Source organism: Heterodontus francisci, chromosome 3 (genome assembly GCF_036365525.1).
Source record: "Heterodontus francisci isolate sHetFra1 chromosome 3, sHetFra1.hap1, whole genome shotgun sequence".
In the NCBI taxonomy this organism is placed as follows: Eukaryota; Metazoa; Chordata; class Chondrichthyes; order Heterodontiformes; family Heterodontidae; genus Heterodontus; species Heterodontus francisci.
The window spans coordinates 67,540,047-67,563,052 of record NC_090373.1 but is presented as its reverse complement, the minus strand read 5'-3'; positions in this window follow the sequence as shown (position 1 = coordinate 67,563,052).

Genomic DNA, 23,006 nt, shown 5'->3' with positions numbered 1-23,006 from the left:
ACATATTGCCATGTATTGCCAGACCTGATATCTTGCCTGGAGAAAGAGTATGCACCTCTCAGGGATATGTGAGACTATGTTAGCAGCATAGCAGCTTACTTTTGGCCTTGCATTATGCCTTCAAATACTATGAGCTAGAGCAGTTTCCCATGTTGGGTATGTGGGTCTCAGAATCACAGAATAATACAGTGCAGAAGAGGCCTTTTGGCCCATCGAGTCTGTACCGATGCATTAAAGACACCTGACCTGTCTATCTAATCCCATTTGCCAGCACTTGGCCCATAGCCTTGAATGTTATGAAGTGCCAAGTGTTCATCCAGGTACTTTTTAAAGGATGTGAGGCAATCCGCCTCTACCACCCTCCCAGGCAGGGCATTCCAGACCGTCACCACCCTCTGGGTAAAAATGTTCTTCCTCAAATCCCCCTTAAACCTCCCGCCCCTCACCTTAAACTTGTGACCCCTCGTAACTGACCCTTCAACTAAGGAGAACAGCTGCTCCCTATCCACCCTGTCCATGCCCCTCATAATCTTGTACACCTCGATCAGGTCACCCCTCAGTCTTCTCTGCTCCAACGAAAACAACCCAAGCCTATCCAACCTCTGTTCATAGCTTAAATGTTCCATCCCAGGCAACATCCTGGTGAATCGCCCCTGCACCCCCTCCAGTGCAATCACATCCTTCCTATAATGTGGTGACCAGAATTGCACACAGTACTCCAGTTGTGGCCTTACCAAAGTTCTGTACAACTCCAACATGGCCTCTAAAATAAAAGCAAAATACTGCAGATGCTGGAAATCTGAAATAAAAACAAGAAATGCTGGAACCACTCAGCAGGTCTGGCAGCATCTGTGAAAAGAGAAGCAGAGTTAACGTTTCGGGTCAGTGACTCTTCTTCGGAACTTCCGAATCAAATTTGTTAGGCATGACCTCTCTCTGACAAAGCCATGCTGGCTATTCCTAATCAAATTTTGCCTCTCCTTCAGAATTTTCTCCAATAGTTTCCCTACCACTGACGTGAGAAAAGTGGGTCTCCAAGCTAACAGCTTTCTTATTGTAAGTACGGACAATCTCTTGACCTGGGAGTTATCAGGGCTTTGGAGAATTCGGCATTCTCTGCCTTTTAACTTCTATTTGTTCACACTTAGGGCCAAGATTCGACAAGGATGATAATTTTAAAATCGAGGCATTGCTTAACCAGGCGCCAATGTCGCTCAGGGATCACAGGGTGATGGGTGAACAGGACAGGAAGATGGGTGAACAGGACAGATGTGAGTTAGTACAGGGGCAGCAGAGATTTGGTTGACCTCAGGTTTAAGAAGGGTAGAATGCGGAAGGGCAAGCAGATATGGAATAGTCAAGTCCTGAGGTAACAAAGACATGAATAAGAGTTTCAGCAGCAGATCAGTTGAGGCAGGGGAGGAGTCGGGTCATGTCATAGAGGTGGAAATAGGTGGTCTTCGTTATGGTGCATATTTATGGTCAGAAGCTCAAATTGTTGTTATTATTTATTTAAATTATTTTCATAAAATACTCTAACACAGTACCTTCCCAATCGCAGAGAAGAGACCCCTCCACGTTGGAGTTGGGACTGGATGCCAAAGAGGAGGAGCCCAAATGTTTAAAGTCTTGTGGGGGAGTGCGGGGGGTGGGGGGGTGCGGTGTGGTGTGTGGGGTGAACGTTCTTGGTAAGGTGGCCACTCAGGCACTCAGAGTGCTCTGAGTTCTTTGACAGGAATGTGCTGCAACTATGTGCCACAGATTGCCAAAGGCTCACTCCTGACAACATACCTTAAGCAGGATCAGTATTGATTTTCACTGCAGGCGTAACCCTGGTGTAACTGTCAAGATCAAGTCCCCATAGATTTTCCAGAACAATGTCTTAATAAAATATACACTATGAACTGGATTTTATGCTCTGTTAGAAGGCAGGTTTTTTGGCGGGGGCCTGAAAGTCGGCACAGAGTTATCTGCCACACAACCCAACACTGAAATGCGGGTTTCCAATTTTCACAGAAGCAGCAAAGCTCTGTGGCAGCACCTCTGCTATGACATGACAGCATCGTAATTTAAATCTGTTACATACTATTTTGCGAGAATCTGGATCTAATTCACGGCGATCCTACCATGCATTTGCAATCTTGTGCATGACATGTGGCACTCTCAAGCCTGCACATTCCAATCTTTGAAAAGCAGGCACCTCCGAAGTGTGAGCCCTCGATGCCTGCAAAGGTTAGGCAAATTATCCGTTTTTATCGTGTGGAATTTTTTTTCCGCATTGGACATTGTTGCTGAGCTCAATCTGAAGATGTGAGGGAAGGGGGGAGCTCTGTAAGTGGATACTGTTGTGGGGGAAGGGGGGAGCTCTGTAAGTGGATACTCTTGGGAGGAAGGGGGGAGCTCTGGAAGTGGATACTGTTGTGGGGGAAGGAGGGAACTCTGTAAGTGGATACTCTTGGGAGGAAGGGGGGAGCTCTGGAAGTGGTTACTGTTGTGGGGGAAGGGAGGAACTCTGTAAGTGGATACTCTTGGGAGGAAGGGGGGAGCTCTGGAAGTGGATACTCTTGGGAGGAAGTGGGGAGCTCTGTAAGTGGATACTGTTGTGGGGGAAGGAGGAACTCTGTAAGTGGATACTCTTGGGAGGAAGGGGGGAACTCTGCAAGTGGATACTGTTGGGGAAAGGGGGGAACTCTGCAAGTGGATACTGTTGGGGGGGAAGGGGGGAGCTCTGTAAGTGGATACTGTTGTGGGGGAAGGGGGGAGCTCTGTAAGTGGATACTGTTGTGGGGGAAGGAGGAACTCTGTAAGTGGATACTCTTGGGAGGAAGGGGGGAACTCTGCAAGTGGATACTGTTGGGGAAAGGGGGGAACTCTGCAAGTGGATACTGTTGGGGGGGAAGGAGGGAACTCTGTAAGTGGATACTCTTGGGAGGAAGGGGGGAGCTCTGGAAGTGGTTACTGTTGTGGGGGAAGGGGGGAACTCTGGAAGTGGATACTGTTGGGGAAAGGGGGGAACTCTGCAAGTGGATACTGTTGGGGGGGAAGGAGGGAACTCTGTAAATGGATACTGTTGGGAGAAAGGAGGGAACTCTACAAGTGGATACTGTTGGGGGGAAGTGGGGAACTCTATAATTAGATACTGTTGGGGGAAGGGGGGAGCATTGCAAGTGGATACTGTTGGCGGGGAAGGGGAGAACTCTGCAGGTGGATACTGTTGGGGGAAAGGGGGGAACTCTGCAGGTGGATACTGTTGGGGGGAAGGGGGAACTCTGCAAGTGGATACTGCTGGGGGAAAGGGGGGAAATCTGCAAGTGGATACTGTTGGGGGGGAAGAGGGGAACTCTGCAAGTGGATACAGTTGGGGAGAAGGGGGGAACTCAGCAAGTGGATACTGTTGGGGGGAGAGGGGGAACTCTGCAGGTGGATACTGTTGGTGGGAAGGGGAGAACTCTGCAAGTGGATACTGTTGGGGGGAGAGGGGGAAACTCTGCAGGTGGATACTGTTGGTGGGAAGGGAAGAACTCTGCAGGTGAATACTGTTAGGGGGCAAGAGGGGAACTCTGCAAGTGGATACTGTTGGGGGGGAAGAGGGGAAGTCTGCAGGTGGATACTGTTGGTGGGAAGGGGAGAACTCTGCAAGTGGATACTGTTAGGGGGGAAGAGGGGGCAACTCTGCAGGTGGATACTGTTGGAGGGAAGGAGGGAACTCTGCAAGTGGATACTGTTGGGGGGAAGGAGGGAACTCTGTAAGTGGATACTGTTGGAGGGAAGGAGGGAACTCTGTAAGTAGGTACTGTTGGTGGGAAGGGGGAACTCTGCAAGTGGATACTGTTGTGGGGAGAGGGGGGATCTCTGCAGGTGGATACTGTTGGTGGGAAGGGCGGAACTCTGTAAGTGGATACTGTTTGGGGGAAGGAGGGAACTCTGCAGGTGGATACTGTTGGGGGGAAGGGGGAACTCTGCAAGTGGATACTGTTGGGGGGAGAGGGGGGAACTCTGCAGGTGTATACTGTTGTGGGGGAAGGAGGGAACTCTGCAGGTGGATACTGTTGGGGGGAAGGAGGGAACTCTGTAAGTAGATACTGTTGGGGGGAAGGGGGAACTCTGCAAGTGGATACTGTTGGGGGGAGAGGGGGGAACTCTGCAGGTGTATACTGTTGAGGGGAAGGAGGGAACTCTGTAAGTGGATACTGTTGGGGGGAGAAGGGCGGAACTCTGCAGGTGTATACTGTTGGGGGGAAGGACGGAACTCTGCAGGTGGATACTATTGGGGAGAAGGGCGGAACTCTGCAGGTGTATACTGTTGGGGGGAAGGGCAGAACTCTGCAAGTGGATACTGTTGGGGGGAAGGAGGGAACTCTGCAAGTGGATACTGTTGGGGGTAGGGGAGAACTCTGCAAGTGGATACTGTTGGGAGGAACTCTGTAAGTGGATACTGTTGGGGAGAAGGGCGGAACTCTGCAGGTGGATACTGTTGGGGCGAAGGGGGGAACTCTGTAAGTGGATTCTGTTGGGGGGAAGGAGGGAACTCTGCAGGTGGATACTGTTGGGGGGAAGGAGGGATCTCTGCAAGTGGACACTGTTGGGGGGAAGGGGGGAACTCTGTAAGTGGATTCTGTTGGGGGGAAGGAGGGAACTCTGCAGGTGGATACTGTTGGGGAGAAGGGCGGAACTCTGCAGGTGGATACTGTTGGGGCGAAGGGGGGAACTCTGCAGGTGGATACTGTTGGGGCGAAGGGGGGAACTCTGTAAGTGGACACTGTTGGGGGGAAGGAGGGAACCTTGCAAGTGGACACTGTTGGGGGGAAGGGGGGGAACTCTATAATTGGATACTGTTGGGGGGGAAGTGTGGAGCTCTGTAGGTGGATACTGTTGGGGGGAAGGGGGGAAGCGGAACTCTGCAAGTGGATACTGTTGGGGGGAAGGGGGGAGCTCTGCAAGTGGATACTGTTGGGGGGAAGGGGGGAACTCTGCAAGTGGACACTGTTGCGTGAGGGAAAACCTGGCAACTGTATAGGTTGTTTTGTTGGGATGGGTCCAGTCCATGTTACTTAGATGGTATTGGTATAGTCATGATGGCTTGCACTTATTGAAAAGTTGGGAGAGCAACACCAATTCCTGCCATAAAGCTCATGCATAAATCCTGCAGAACCAAAATTAACACAAATCTTTGCCTCAGATAGGTGTACGGTACCTTTTGAAGGAAGCTGAAGATCCAAGGAGGTTGGAGATGGATTTCCTTGCTGTGCTGAGGTGTCCCAACCAGAGTTGGGCCCAAAAGGTAGCTGCGGCTCAACAGGATGCTCCTGGATGTGAGCATCAGGAGCTGCCAATGCAAAGAAGAGCCCAGATTCGCCAACAAGTCTGTAGGACTCAGATGACATATCTGCAACTGCCAGAGAAGACTGCAGCTGTGCAGAGAGGCCGTCACAGACCTTTGTGCACTGCAGAATGATGATTTGCGACCAATGAGTTTTGGTGGCCACCCTATGCCTGTGACCCTCAAAATTACCATGTCCCTAAACTTTTATGCCTCTGGATCGTTCCCTGGATCCACCAGCAACATGTGTGGGGTCTCTCAAACCAGTGAACTGCTGCATCAAAGAGGCGACCAATGCTCTGTTCAGGAGGGCTGGTAACTGTGTATGCTACAGGACAGACCCTGAGAGTCAGGCCAGAGGGCCATTGGATTTAGGGCCTGTAGTGTTTGATTGATTAGAGTTTGATTGTATCAGTCTGTCCACATATCTGTGTTCACTGCATTTGATTTCCTATGGGCGAGGCTGCAGAGCCCAAAGTGAAACTAAAAACACACACAGCTTGGATCTCTGCTGAACACACACACTGGCTGCTCTGAGAGACATGTACTGAAATTGTATAAGAACTAATGTAGTTTCAAGTCTTGTAAATAAACCAGTTGGTTATTTAACACAAGTGTGATATCTGAATTGCTCTGAGTGAATTTGGATATTACAAACTAAACCCTGCAACCTGGCATAAACATAACAGGGCCATTGCAGGATTCCCACAGGTCCAAGGTTTGATCGATTGCATGCATGTGGCCATCAAGGCTCACACAGACCAACCAGCCACCTTCATAAACAGTAAGGGGTTTCATTCAATTAATGTCCAACTAGTATGTGACCATAGAAAGCACTTCCTACAAATGTGCTGTATGTTTGGTTAGTCTAGCAAGGAGCAATTACTGAGTCTTCAGTAAGTTTTAACAATAACTAGTTTATTACATATTGAAGAACAATATGCACCTTTACAGAGTCTATCTAACTCCTCTGATGCCATGCTGCTTCTTCTCCTTCAAGTCTCTCTTTCATGTAATCTCTTACATCATCATAGTGGGAGGTATTACTCACAATGTCCCAGACATTAACTCTCTCAAATCCTTTCACTACAAATTGTGTTCCTGCTTCTCAGATATATAAAAGCAAAATATTGCGGATGTTGGAACTCTGAAATGAGAACAGAAAGTGCCAGAAATACTGAGCAGGTCTGGCAGCATCTGTGGAGAGAGAAACAGAGTTAACATTTCAGGTCAGTGACCCATTATCAGTTGGAAAATACTTCACAATCATTGACGATTTGCTAGTTTATGATGACAGACTAGCTAGAGAGGCTTGTGGAGATTGTAAATAGTGATGTGTAAATCATAAAAGAGTTATTCGTTGATCTTATCCAGACTCCGAGACTTTATCAACAATGCCCTAGCTTTGCTACAACTACAACAACAACACACAACAGCCTCCTCCCCACTGTTGTGTGCCCTCTTCTCCTGAAAGATCAAGGATTCCGCTGTTGTTAAGTTCCAATCGTATCTACATCACGTAAATACTAACATGGGCTCCTCATCTGGACCTGGGGGCTATACCTGCTCTTATACCAACTCTACTTGTCATGGGTCTCAATTGGGCTAAGTTAGAAATGAGGGAGACTGGTCCCACTTATGCAGTCAGTTTTCTGTCATCATTATGCGATGACCTTCCTACCATTGGAATAGCTGTGGCAACCATGCGGCTTTACACTGGTGGACAAGCAGATCACAACAAGCTATCTGGAATCGCGCTACTTAACTTGGCTGACCATAGGAGGTCGTTGACCCTCTTCCTGCACTGCAGCCAGTTATGACAGGTGACCCCATAACTGCTGACCTCCTCTGCGATCTCTAGCCAGGCTTGCTTGGTCAGGCAGGAGGACCTCCTCTTGCCATCGCTGGGGAGAGGACCTGCCACATTTCCCTGGCAGCCTGGAGGAGATTCAACAGGGAGGCATCAGTGAATTGTGGAACCACCCTTGCTCTGACATCTGACATGCAGAATGGTGCTCGTGGGCTGCTTGCTGAGAAAAAAAATTATTGCAAACCACAGAAGTGTTGCTTCAATAAGCTGCTGTTCAATGCACGCAGAGAGGAAATGTAGGGCTGGCAGCCTTTTAAAGATGGCGCCAGCACCTGGTCCAACATCAGGTGATGCTGTTAAAAGCATCGCCATTGCCACCCCCACCAGGTGATTGGGTGGACGGCTGCCATCATTTTGCTAAATGGCCGCCCACCAAGTTACCGAAGCGATGCGGCCGCTAATGTCACAGGCGGAACTGCCACCAATTTGCACACCCGCCGCCACTCCCAACCTGGGATAATAAATCCAGCCCTATGATTGTATTTAATATAACTAAATTGTAAAATATATATTCACTACTAATCAAGGAAATTTCACATGGTACCCGAAATAATTTATTGCAATTAACCATTGTTAAATTAGCAAATTAATTGCAATGTGCTCTTGCTAAGAAAATCTCACTTAAATAATTAAATATGAACCAAATTCTGGAACAAACTACTAAACTGTCTTCATGACAAGTAGATTATGAAGTACCCACGTCATTGTGTGTTGCCAATTGAGCTAGCTAATGGTTCAGCGAAGTTGTTGTCTTTACTCCCTTGTTCCTCACCACTTTTACAATATTTTATTCTGCCGTGCTTTTACACTCCATTGCCTGTGCTTTAGGATCCTGCTTGTACTTCACTCCTGTGGCTTCTCAATGAATACAGGAGAGAAATAGCAAAATAAGATGATGAGTGCAAAGGTTAATAAATTTTGAACTTCAGAGTCTGAAACAATTTTCTTCCTTTCCTTATCAAACCTATCCTAGACATTATAATTGAAATGAGTATATAGCCACTGATGGCAACTCTTGCCAGATAATATCAAGTTTAATTGGTCAATTTTAAAAAGGGGAGAAAAGGCATTTGCCAGTCAATGAATTGAACTATTGCACACGTGGGACAACATTTTTGTACTGACAGAAGGGAATGAGAACTGGAAAGATCGATTTGCAATGGGCCAGTTTTTGTGGTCAACGGTGAATGAACAGCGCATGTCATTCATTACAATTACACTTGCCCACAGAAAGTCTGTGGCCTTTAAAATTGCAATTTGCGGCTACCAGACAGTCACTCTACAGGGGATATGGGACCTGTGAGAACAGAGGAAGCAACCGCATGTCTCTTCAAACTATCATATGAGTATCAGGGCAGAAAAGTCAAGTTGAGGCAGAAAATCAGCTATGATCTTTTTGAATGGCGGAGCAGGCTAAAGGGGCATACTCCTCCTTTTTCTTATGTTCATATGTTTTATCCATACTGAGACATGCAGGCTGCAAAATTTGGGTCCTTATTGCCCTGTTTGTCGGTGCTACAAGTGCCACTTTTTGTCCAAAATAGTGTCCACAGTGCACATGCACACTTTTGTTGTGAGTCGTACTGAATGCCATTTTGGTTAGCGTGTGTGTAGTGAGTGTCTATTGGAAGAATGCAGAGTATTCAGATGATGAAGACAATCAGCATGAAAAGCTGTTTTCACACCAGCGCTGCCATTTTGGAGCTAAATGCTCCAGCTAACATCCTCTCTTAACCTTGCACAACTGAACATATGTTCAGCAGAAGGAAGAAACAAAACACCCACCTCCACCCCAAAAATAAGCACTGTTTAAAAGGGCCATCAATTACTTTCAGGTTGGTTTCTGATTGATTTCTATTGGATCTTGCTACAATTATAGAAGTGTTTGGTGGTTTCTAGAGTTGCTTAAAATTGCTGAAGTCTACATGTTGCAGGACTTTGTCCTGACTTCAAGCAGTCTACACAAACTCTTCCTCCAAGATATGAGTGCACTAGAAAACATTCCCCTTGGACTACAGCATGACAGGGAGAATGAGCAGAGGTACCACAGAGCAGGAAGCTGCTGGAAGAGGGAGGAAAATGAAGAGGGGGAGAAGGGCTCTCAGTGGAGGCCATATCCACCCAGGGTGTTCAGGAAGGAATTCTCCTATCCAAATCTCAGCGAGGAACTGTTCTCCTGAAGTCTCTATTTCATTAAGGATGTCACCACTGCAATCAGCTAGATGTGGCTGTGAAGGTGATTGTGGTTCCTTCCCGGCTTGAACAGCAACATTTGCAACATCTGCCTGTTCATCATCTACTGTTGCTTAAGGGAGGTCATTGAAGCTCTGTACGCCAGGACAGCTGAATACATTTCCTTCTTTCTTGCCAGAGCGAAGCAGGCAAAGCGAGCACGAGGATTACAGGCTTTCCCCGGGTACTGAGTGCCATTGACTGTACATACGACATTTTGCAGGAGCTGCATGTCAACTCCAAAATGTACAACAAGCGAAAGCGATTCCACTTGCTCAAAGTCCAGCTGCAGTGTAACCCGATGCAGCATATTATGCAGGTCAATGTCCAGTATCCTGGCTGTAATCACGATGCCTTCATTCTGTTGCAGCTGGCTGTGCCATCTCCATTTGAGTCACCATGACAAGCCAGAGGGTGGTTACTGGGCAAGAAAAGCTATTCTTTGATGACATGATTCATGACACTGGTTTTCAACCCATGCATACATGGGATGCATGCACATAACAAAAGCTATGCTGCCACACAAAATGTGATCAAGCAGGCCATTGGGGTGTTTAAACAATGCTTCCACTGCCTGAACTGCACTGGTGGAGCTCTGCACTATTCAGCAGAACGCTTGTTGAGATTTGTGGTGGTCTGCTGCATGCTGCACAACCTCGTCATCATGAGAGTACAGTCCTTACCACCAGCTATACGGCGACCAGCTGTGGAGGAGAAGGAAGAGGAAGTGGTGAAATTTATAAATTAAACCATGCCATATTGCATACAAAAGTCAACTAATCACCCTTGTGCATTCCCTTAGTGCCTGTCTTGTGGGTGCCTTTGCCTGTTCTAATGCTCCTACACAGTGACTGCAGCAAAGCTGGTGCAGTCCTGCTGACTTTCGGTGGGTGAGACTGCATATGGCCTTGCTGGCCAACCTCAAGCATCTCTGGCCATATAGGGCATGGCTTCACACTGTACCATCTCAGCGACTGGGCTGGTTAGCTGACAAGCAACAGTGAAGTGGCAGGGCTGGGGGGATGAATGCCGTCTTCCTGAGAGAAGACAGCAAGTTCCTGCACCATGGAGTAACTGCCACTTACCGGGGGTAATACCTTAGCAATACTAGTAATTTATTGGAGGACAGATTGTTAAACTGCTGTAACAATTTGCAAGCAGCAATGTGATCTTGCATTACAGATGTCTGAGTTGTCACTTCAGCACCCTCGCACTGAATGGCTTCATCTTGTGCTTCAATGGAAGCTGAGACATTTGCCATCAAATGCTGTATCATGATTGTTTCTGCAAGTGTGCCAATGGAGTTGGCCACCACTTCCATGCTGGAAAGGATGGGCTCAAAGTCTGTCCAAAGCCCTGTCCAATTTGATGCTGGGCCTCCTCCATAATCCTTGTCATTGACTGTGAGCTTTTAGGTATGGTTTCCCAATGCAGCAAGCATTTCACTGTGCATGCCCAGCAACCTCCTTCTGTAGACCACCTCATCGAAATCCTTATCTGAGTCCTCAGCAGTAAAACATGTGAGTAACCTTGCCCTTCTGCACTACCCTTGTACCGTGCGCTGACCGCATGCCACTCATGCCTTGTGTTTCACCATGAACAGATCCTGCCTCTAAGCTGCCCTCTATAGTATGCATAGTGTCAGTATCTGAGCTGGTAGCTTTGAGCATGAGAGCGAGTGACAGTGTTTTCTCATCATCACTGTCTTTCTGATCTTCCATCTCTTGCTCTTCCACTACTGTCAGGTTGCAGTTATTTGCTATCCAAAAGGAGAGAGTTACAAGAGTAGGGTGGAAACCAAGGACTGTATTTAATGGACCCCTGGAGAAAGGCTGGGAGATGGGGGGTCCCATAGAATTATGACGGGAGGCAGGGGGCGGAGGGCCCGTCACACCAGGATAAAGGTGGAAGCAGAAAATGTTTATTTATTTATTGATACAGCATTGAAACAGGCCCTTCAGTCCACCGAGTCTGTGCCGACCAACAGCCACCCATTTATACTAACCCTACTGTAATCCCATATTCCCTACCACCTACCTACACTAGGGGCAATTTACAATGGCCAATTTACTTATCACCTGCAAGTCTTTGGCGGTGGGAGGAAACCGGAGCACCCGGCGAAATCCCATGCGGTCACAGGGAGAACTTGCAAACTCCGCACAGGCAATACCCAGAATCGAACCCGGGTCCCTGGAGCTGTGAGGCTGTGGTGCTAACCACTGCACCACTGTGCCGCCTGAGACGGCCTTCCTGCCTAGAGGCCATTTGGGGCATTTAAGTGGCCAATTAGTAGCCACGTAAGGGCCTCTTCCCGCCGCCGCTGGAATTAAGTCAGTAGTGGGGGCGGGGCCTCCCTGACATGGGGTGGTTGCCCAGTGAGGCAACCTCCCTGCGGGCTTGGGTGGGAAGCCTCCTCCATGGGCAATCTGTGGCCAAAGAAGGCTGCCGCTTCTGTTAACATCCCCACCATTCCCTCATCGCCCACCTGGGGCTTTCCGGGTTGGTCCTAGCAACCCTGCCTCACCACCCTCTTGTCCTGGTCTCGAGCGATGGGCCTGCTCCCAGACCTAGTGTAGTACCAGAAATGGCCACCGCTCCTGGTGGCACTGCCAAAATTATTGAGCTTTTTTAAAAATTCATTCACAGGATGTGGGTGTCGCTGGTTAGGGCAGCATGTATTGCCCTTCCCTAATTGCCCTTCAGAAGGTGGTGGTGAGCTGCTTTATTGAACCGCTGCAGTCCATGTGGAGTAGGTACACCTACAGTGCTGTTAGGAAGGGAGTTCCAGGATTTTGACCCGGCAATATAGTTCCAAGTCAAGATGGTGTGTGGCTTGGAGGGGAACTTGCAGGTGGTGGTGTTGCAATGCATCTGCTGCCCTTCTCCTTCTAGGTGGTAGAGGCAGTGGGTTTGGAAGGTGCTGTCTAAGGAGCCTTGGTGCATTGCTGCAGTGCATCTTGTAGATGGTACACACCACTGCCATTTTGCATGGCGGTGGAGGGAGTGAATGTTGAAGGTGGTGGATGGGGTGCCAATCAAGCGGGCTGTTTTGTTCTGGACGGTGTAGAGCTTCTTGAGTGTTGTTGGAGCTGCACCCATCCAGGCAAGTGGAAAGTATTCCATCACACTCCTGACTTGTGCCTTGTAGATGGTGGACAGGCTTTGGGGAGACAGGAGGTGAGATACTCGCCACAGGAATCCTAGTCTCTAACCTGCTCTTGTAGCCACGGTATTTATATGGCTACTCCAGTTCAGTTTCTGGTCAATGGTAACCCCCCAGGATGTTGATAGTGGGAGATTCAGTGATCATAATGCCATTGAATGTCAAGGGGAGATGGTTAAATTCTCTCTTGTTGGAGAATTGGTTGGCTGGCAGCTTTTGGAGGCGGAATCCCCATCCCTAAAGGGACGAGGATTCAGCACTGGTCACTTAAGTGCCTGAGTGCTGTTGAATCGCATGGGGGGAGAGTGTGGGGGGCTCCAAAGGGCTGAGTCCATGACTAAATCGAGCCCAAGAGGTGCATGGCTACATCATCTGCAACTTGTAACTCAGAGGACATTGTGGGATGAGGGGGAAGTGGGATGAGAGAAGGAGGATTGGGAATGAGGATATCATTGTCTTTGATAATTTCATGGCCTCAGCCATGGCCTTTTCAGTGATGCTATCCATCATCTCCTCCTTTGGCATAAGGACCCACAGCTGTGCCTGTCCTCCACCAGTTAGGTCCTGCTGCCTCCGGTTTTGCACCATCTTATCCTGCAAGAGAGCTGAAAGTGTGTTAGTGAGTGTGGTGCAATGTGTTTGGGTGATGTGGCTGTCATGGTTGAATAGCTGATGGTGTGTGCAAGCTGTGCATTATGGATGTGAGGCTTGCAGCAGTACTATGTGTGTAAGGGTGAGGTGAAGCTACAAATGGGAGGTATAAGTCTTGAATGAAAGAGATTGTTGTTAGGTGAGTGATGGGGATGTTTGAGGCTGTGGTGCAGTTGGTGGGATATGGCATTTGAAGACACATTCACTGACCTAGACCACTAGAAGGTGCACCAGAATTCACCTTCACCTTTAAGATGTTCAGGCTAGCTTGAAGTAGTGCAGGCTAGCTTTATCTAGTGCTAGTCTATTAAAATTTTGTGCAGGCTTGTAGCCATTCAACACTTAGCACTGGTTGCACACTATAATCATTCGGATTAGAAGGCAGCACAAAGTTTCCGTGCCTCCTGCACTGGAAGCAAAGGGCACGAGGTAGTCCTATATCCCAACTGCCATGCCTGTTTTTGGGCCATATCCAATTTCATAGCTACAGAGTCTAAATCAGGTTGTATAAGCTAGATTATTTAATTCAATGCAATATCATACACAGAAAGCAAAATAAAGAGAGGGAAAAAAGATGGAATTAAGAGAGAGATAAACGAAACAGAAAGAAAAGTAAAAGAATGTATTTTTTTAAATCTCCGACAATAATTAACGTCTGAAGGAAGAAGACTCCACACTTGTAAAAGTTAACTTTCAGTGCCAGAAAGATTGTCTAGTGGTAATTATCGCACCATTAATAATTCACTTACACTTGAATAGACAAGTCCTAACTATTTCTAGCATGCTTAGTACATATCAAGTGGGTACATACCACAACATGCTGCCCTTTATGAATTTGAATGTTGAGTCTATCGGTGAGGTGCTGGTGTAACAAAACTTGTGGAGGAGCAGGGCAACTCGTACAGCAACTGTCTGATTTCAGCATTTAACTGTGTATGCACGGATGCCAGGAGTTGCTGTCCAATTGTCTCCCTAATAACAGTGAGCACTGATAGTCTCACCGTTTTTCTTACTTATTGCTTGAGAAAAAAATGTAGGCTGACACTCCAGTCTAATACTGATGGAGGTACAGTTGGAGGTGCCATATTTCGGATGAGACATTAAACCAAGGACCAGTCTGCCCTATCAGTTGGACATAAAAGATCCCATGGCACTATTTTGAAGAAGACCAGGGCAGATATCCCTGGTGTCCTGGCCAATATTTATTTCTCAATCAACATCACAAAAACAGATTATCTGGTCATTATCACATTGCTGTTTATGGGAGTTTGCTGTGCACAAATTAGCAGCCGCATTTCCCGCATTATAACAGTGACTACACTTCAAAAGTACTTCATTGCATGTAAAGCACTTTGGGACATCTTGAGTTCATCTTGCTATATAAATGCAATTCATTCTTCATTTTTTCTTTTATTGCAAATTCCAGGCAAATGTGTTTATAATTTGTGGTCAAATAAATTGGTGTAAGTGATTATGGCAATTAATTGAAGCTAATTTGAAACGCACTCATATGTTCTTATACACACCCAAATCATCAATCAGAAATCTAAAAATGAGAGCCTGACTAATTTAATCAAGCTACACTAGCTACTATCAGCAGGACTTAAAAGAAAGGGAAGGTGGTGTCTCTCAATTAATTGCCACAGAATGACATAATGAAGAAGATAACATTGATTATGGGGTTGGGGGGGTGGTGTTGGGGGGAGGGGGGGAGTGGTGTGGGGTGGGTTGGCGGCGACCATGGTAGGTTGAAGGGAGATTACAAAATAAATATCTGTTGTGGATTAAAACATTTTCTAGTGGGTAATTCTTCAAAGAGGGAGACCTGCATTCTGCCTAAAACCATTGAATTATATGATCTTCAGAAGCTAATAGGAAGGTGGATATAATATTCTTTCAGAAGTACAATGGGATCCATTCATATATTAAATGCAGTGTTTCAATTGTTGGATTTGAACTCTTACCATTTGGTGAACAGAGCAGCAAACTGTGTGTGATCTAGTAGGAAATTCCTCATTCTTAACTAATTCTCTCTTTCTCGCCAACATTTTGTCTTCTGAAGAACACTTTATCTCTAAAACTGGAGTGAGGCACTACAAAGTAAAAACTGTTAAAAATGAGTAAAAATAAACTTTGCTTTAAGTCATATTATTTCATGAGTATTGACTATGACTACTCCGACCGTGAAAGCCTATCTAACCTTGGCCACCTGAGATTTATGAATTTCGCAGCAGGATTTTATGACTTTTTCTTATCCTCCAGGCTTGTTCTTTTTCAAATATTTAATATTACAGTCACATTGACAGCTTCTTTATGACTTGCGTTTAAAATATATTAGACTCTGAAGGAGCCATACGTATACTTATTCATTATCATAACTGAATCATTCAAGTATAATGCTTAAAACAACTCAGGTTTGTTCAGAAATGGCCTCAAAACTCTTTGAGGTACTGCCAAGATATATATAAGATATATATGTTCACATTATTGCATTGAATAAGAATTCATCGCAGAGCTCTTTTATAAGGACAGGTACTAGTGACAGATCCAAAAGTCACGATGGATTTCCATCAATAGAGATGATAATCAGATTTCCATCCCACGTTTTAAGTATTATGCTGTTTCCCACATCACAATTAAAATCTCCAAGCAACAGCAGTAAGCTATTGGAATGAACTTAAAAAGATTTTCAGTACAATGTTGGATCTCTTTCACTGTCTCAAAGTAGGATAGGACTGAAACTTTGCTTGGTTAAGCTTATTCAAATCATTCAAATAATACACTCAACAGTGTCCTTTATCCTAACTCAATATATTAACTTTCATCACAGCTTTCAAATCCATCTTTATACGAAAATGTTTTGCATCTGTTTTGTCTGTGGAACATCATTTATTTTCTTTCTAATTGATTAATTATTGACTAATCACATTCTGCTAGGAGCAGGGAAGACAGTTATGGTGCATGCTTTTTTGACAAAGTAGCATATCCTTGGATTCACAATGCACAAAGCCTGGGAGATGTCATAATATCATAAATAAACAATGGAATCCAGAATTCCCATCGGCCCTCGATCCCCGATTAGACCACTGCTATACCTATTGAAATACACGGGGCCGGGGGAGGTAACCTAATTTAGATATAGGTTACAAGCACTCACACTACTAAGATCACATCTCCACCATCCATTTGAGGCTGCAAATAATGGGGTATATAATAATAACAGTGAGGGGTGTGTGCTAGAACCCTCAACCAAAAAGAACAAAAATTGCCCTCATGATACTCTTTGCAAGAGGATCATAAATTACTTTGTGATCCTCTTTGTTCTTCAGGAATTCAGACCAAAGACCCAGGCTTGGATTCCCAACCATTGAAGGGATTAGCACTCCTCTTCCTTCTTGACACATTGGCTCTGAAGATGCATTGGGCCTCTTACTGTGAGGGATGTTCTCTTCCTTGCCACATCACCAACCCTGTAAGAGGTAGGCAGATGTTCCATCACACTTCTGACAAACGTATAGTAGGTGCGTGCCAGAAAAGCCATAATATGGTGGCCTCTAGTATGATTTGAACATTTTTTTCTAAATTATGATTGAAATTTTTTGTGAATGTTCTGCAAGTTATTAAAAGAAGGCTTTATGTTTCAACTCACTTGACTGAATTCTCACAGGACTCAGCCAATGCCACATTATGACTGGCCTATAGGAGACATATGTAAATAGCACTGATAGACTCTTGCTCTCTGTTAACAAATATTTTGCCTCTGTACTTAAACAACGGGGCTTTCGTTCAGGATCAGATTGCTTTGGTCGAGCGATGGGCCTGTTCATCCCCAAAACAACATGATTGAGAACATGGGCAATAATCTGTATCTGACCACCTATGGCACAGCATCTTGGAACTGGTGCTACTCTTTATTCTCAAAACTAGTTTTTATCTGGGGTGAAGCAAAAGGAAGTTTCTAACCCCTTAGAAAAAGATGATTACTACAGATGATAGGGTTGCACATTTTGAATTCATTTTTTTAATATGAATTTCTGAAGCTTTCTTACGTCAGTGGCAGAGGGGAATGTGATATATTTTGTAGAAGTCTCCTGTAGTCTATGGGAAACATTTCTATAAAATGCATTGTGATAGATTCCCAACTTGCCAGTGTAAAACAAGTGTTGTTGATCAATTGGCTATGATAGAATCCACCCAAAGTTCCTTTCCATTGCCCAAGAGAAATTGGGTACAATGCCAGGCTTACGCCCAGTGGATGGGTTGAACATAAACCCCAATAGATCCCTAACCTTGGAAGATGCAGGGATTTTGTCACAATATGCACTCTGTGGAAAATGTGTAATATTCATTAATAATAAAATGGCCGTGCTTATTTTATATGTATTTATTTCCTTCAGAACAGAATCATACATATCATAAATTTTCAAACTTGGATCCGTAAAAAAAGAATTTAATGCATTTTGCAATACTTTGCATCTTTGGGGAAATTGTGGAAGGAGCAGTTGTACCATGATCCACTATCATAAGTATGCAGTATAACCCCATTATGGACCACTCTCCCGGTAGCTCAGCTGGTAAGGCGCACTGCCAAGTTTTTAAACACAGTTAAGCAGATCAGAAAGGTCTTAGACTCTATCTAAATTGGTTGATCTCAGCCAGGCAGTAGAAAGACTGATTTTTCCCTTGTTTACTGCAGGAGCACAAAGGCCAATTGTAACACCCCTATCATCATCCCAGCACAAGCCAGGGATTAAACCTGAGACCTTCCTGATCTGTATGTCTCAGCAACTCCCTGGATAAACTAGCAGAGCAGTTGAACAGCAACTACGAAGCATCATTATTTTATCGTTACTGTGGTAATGTGAGTAGCTGTCAGAGCTTTCACGGAAGAATTCTGGAAAGGTAGTTTGAGTTAAATGTGCTTGGAACTCATAGGAAACAGACAGAGGAATTTGTTGCTAGGTAATGTAGACATTTATTTCGTGACCTTTTCAGATTGGCTGCAAGTCATATCTTTCAGCTGTGATTGATTAGCAAGGGGTTTTCAATGACAGGAAATGTGCAGAGCAGGTGGATGACACAATCAGCTGTAATAGGTGTGAATGAGATTTTTACAGACCTGCCCTGCCAAAAATAGCTGATTGCTTGTTGCAGCTCTTCCCTCACTCCCAGCTGAGCTATTTGTCCAATCCTTGTTGTTATTTAAGGTGATCTCCTTCTGCATAGCAAACTCAGACAACACAAACAAAAAGAATTTGCATACTTTACAATATAACGATATTAGCATTTATATAGTCTTATGTCACATATAAATACCTCGGTATGACTTGCACAATGAATGATTTTCCTCAAGTGCAGTGACTGGTTACGTAGGGTAATGTCACCCAGCTCTTCCTCACCACTACCTCTCTCGACTCCTCCACTGTTGGTAAATTATCAGACTGCTTATCCAACATCCAGTACTGGATGAGCAGAAATTTCCTCCAATTTAATATAGGGCTCCAAATTCTGTTCCCTAGCTACCGACTCCATCCCTCTTCCTGGCAACTGTCTGTGATTAAGCCAGTCTATTTGCAACCTTGGTGTCATGTTTGACCCTGAGATGAACTTCCGACCTCATATTTGTGCCATCACTAAGACCAACTATTTCCACCTTAATAACATCGCCTGACTTTGCCCCTGTTTCAGCTCATCTGCTGCTGAAACACCCATTCATGCTTTCATTACCTCTAGACCTGACTATTCCAATACACTCCTGGCTGGTCTCCTCCCACATTCTAATCCATAAACTTAAGGTCATCCAAAACTCTGCTGCCCGTGTCTTAACTCGCACCGAATCCCATTCACCTGTCGCCCTTGTGCTCGCTGGCCTACATTGGTTCCTGGTCAAGCAACATCTTGATTTTAAAATTCTCATCCTTGTTTTAAATCTCTCCATGACCTCGCCCCTCCCTCTCTCTGTAATCTCCACCAGTCCCACAACCCTCCAAGGTATCTACACTCCTCTAATTCTAGCCTTTTGTGCATCCCTGATTTTAATCACTGCATGATTGGTGGCCGTGCCTTCAGTTGCCCAGGCCCCAAGCTCTGTGATACTCTTCCTACACCTCTCCGCCTTTCCACTTCACTTTCCTCCTTTAAGACACTCCTTAAAACCTACCTCTTTGACCTTGGCCATCTGACCTCATATCTCCTTTTGTGGCTCAGTGTCATATTTTGTTTTATAATGTTCCTGTGAACCACCTTGGGATGTTTTATTGTGTTAAAGGCGCTATATAAATATAAGTTATTGTTGTTTCAGATTTCCAGGGCTGGATTTTGCCAAGCCCATGACGTTCCGGCTCTGGGGTTGGGAGGCGTGAAGATTGTTCTGGCAGAGGCCCGCCACAGAGGCCAACGCCAGGAAAGCCCGGCCCGATCCTTCCGGCGGTGACGAGGTTCCGTGGTGGCCCCCCCCCCCCACCCCGCCACTGGGCGATGGGAACTGAATCTAAATATTTAAATGAACGGGATGAATAAATTTACTCTTCCAGGCCCGCCTTGATCCTCAGTGTGGCGGCCAGTACTCCCGTGCCTTCAATTTCTCATCTGGGGAAAGCCGGTGTGACACTGGTGGGGAGGGGGTAAGATTTTCACTGTGGGGTGGGGAAACGATGTCAAATAAACATAATAGGTGTAGGGGATGGTGGGAAGGGGTGAACTTTAAGCTTTGTGCAGTGTAGGGGAAGGAAGGTCAGATTTGACAGGTAAGCGTTTTGAGGGGCAAGGGCAAATAGTTAATGTAATTGTTATTGAGGGGTGGGAAAGGGGCATTAGAAATTTATTTGATAAATTTTGGGGAGGTGTTTCTTTAAAAATTTAAATATGCCGGCAGGGCTGGCTGCCTTTTAAAAATGTCTCCATGCATGCGGATAGGCAGCTGACGCATTGCTGGCACCGGACAGCCCGCCTCTTCCATGTGATTGTGGGGGGTGGGGCGGGCTGTCCCAGCTATTTAAATGAGCCACCACGCGAGAGACTGCAGCTGCTCTTCGGCGTGTGGCCCATGCATGTGGGCCTCCATTTTGTGAGCTCGCCATTGGGAGCCACGGTGGGCTCTTAAAATCCAGCTGCCAGTGTCTGCAGTATTTTGCGTTTATATTACTATTATATTATTACTGTCTGAAACTGGCTGAAAGTGTATTTTGGAGTTGCCCTCTTGTATAACAAGGATTTATACAATGCTTACAATGAAATTCTCTCAAAAATGCATCATTCTAGTTGACTGCCTCGAACGAGAATTTTGTAGTGAATAGTCGCTCGTCACAACAAAATCCTTTCCTATCTTTGCCAGAAGGTACTTATCGATTTTGTGTACATACTTACATAAACATTATATTTATTCACATTAAGATCTGTTTGCTATTCATTCATTCCCAGTGACGAAAAATCAATTTGTTTTGCTTTGTTTTTTTAAAATTTGGAGCAGATTATTAGCACCACATTTCCATGAGAAGTCCTTTGCACAGATTGGTCAGCTAGCCGTGTTAGTGAATGATGGCTGCAGAATACAATTTGATGGGTAAAAGCTGCCTGAAGGAATCTGCCAGCCTTATTTGTCAGAAATACATTTTGCTATTATTGTAACACTTATCCATCTGGATGTGCTATTATAGTTTGAAATCAGAGTGCCGTGTTACTTGAATGTGCTGTGCCCAGAAGTATCATTGGAGATGAGAATATATATTGCAGTCACACCATACAAAAACAATTTCAATACAGAAACTGTTGGCAATCTTCAAAACGGCATAGTGAATTGTATTGACATTGTTGTATTATTACTAAGTCAACTGCGCTGCCTCTGAAGTCTGTCACAGTCCAACCAATGAGGGTGAAATTGTTGTCGGCAGTAGCAAATTGGCAGCCCGTTTTACACTCTGCACGATTTTCTTTTACACTGACTTTCATTGCTCTTGACTTTTCCGTGAAAATAAATGGTAAAGACAATCAACAGGTTGTAAAGCAGGCATGTGATTTGCTATAGTCCGCGTAGTGCTACCATCCGAGACCAATTTCACCCCCAATGTATTTGTTTCAGAGATTCGATAGAGAACATTTTGCACATGTGAGCTTGGCTGGAATTTGTTAGACAATACCTCAAACATTTAAAATCGAAGCCTTACTAAGATTTTAAGGCTCTGAAATCCCTTGAGTGGCACTCGCAGCAGTTATGTGCTCATCCAGTGCTCATCCTTCCCCAGCCCCAGAGTTTGTGCGGTTGGTGAGCTATTACTATGCAACAGCTGGGTGGAAGCACTACTGTGGGAGGATCTCTGGTGCCCACCTGCCCCATGTCCACAAAAACACCAGCTTTTCTTACACTACTAGAATGGAGATCATCAGAAGAGAAAGCCAAAGTTGCTGAGGCCCCAACCAGCAAGCTACATTGGAATGCTTGATTGGAACCCACAGCTCACAGGTGCCATGCAGAGGAGGCATGTGGCTCAATTTTGATCAGGCCTTGGGCCATTGCATTCGGGCGCACATTCAAAACCTGCCGCCATTTCACACCAGTTACCCCTCTGTGTATGTAACCAGCTGTTGGCTACTTTCCACTCTTTAGCCAGTCTCATTTTGGGTTCTATTACCTCTTCCTCCTCATATTTCTCAATAACTGCGTCAATGTCCCTTAGCGAGTCTTGTTGTCCCTGCAGTATTCAAGTGTAGCGTGTCTCCTGAACCAATCCTTCAATGGCTTGAAAATATTTATGAAATTATATTATTATTTTATCAGCTACTTATTTAAAACCTCAGCTGTCTTGGTAAACTCCCCTACTTTGCCAAACCCTGGAGTTATCCCAGTGAAAGTTACTTTGCATCACCTATGTCTAAGTTTTCAAACAATCCTCACATACCTGGGTGGCACAGTGGCGCAGTGGTTAGCACCGCAGCCTCACAGCTCCAGCAACCCAGGTTCAATTCTGGGTACTGCCTGTGTGGAGTTTGCAAGTTCTCCCTGTGTCTGTGTGGGTTTTCTCCGGGTGCTCTGGTTTCCCACAGCCAAAAGACTTGCCGGATGGTAGGTAAATTGGCCATTATAAATTGCCCCTAGTATAGGTAGGTGGTAGGGAAATATAGAGACAGTTGGGGATGTAGTAGAAATGTAGGATTAGTATAAATGGGTGGTTGATGGTTGGCAGACTCGAAGGGCCTGTTTCAATGCTGTATCTCTAAACTAAACTAAACCTTTTAAGGATCCTTATGATTTCTCTTGAAGTTGTTTACCTCTCCATGGATGACCAAAATAGAATCTTCCCTCTTCTCTTCAATAGATGTTCCAAATTTTCCTCAATGTTATCTACTCGAACTCCAGATAAACAACTCACCTTACTATAGGTATTGTCTTTGTGATATACATGGCTATCCATTTTCCTGAGCAAAGAATCTCCGGCAACTACAATCTCCTTTTCCCTCTCGGTCCACTACTTTGTCTCAGCTCTCTTTTCTGCTTTTCTCGTAAAATTTCCTCTATGGCCTGCTTCTCTTCTACATTAAGGGACAATGGCTGGTCCTGTTCATTATTGTAATTTCATAAGCAGCTTCATAGTTAATATGCAATTTCATTATTTTACATTCATTCAATAATTTTTAATGACCACTTGTTTTATTGATAAAGCTCTAAAATTTTAGAAAAAGCATTTTTATATACACTATAATGTAATTAATTAATTTTTTTTCAATTGCTGTATACAAATGAACATACTTTACATTCAGCAATATTCACTTTATTC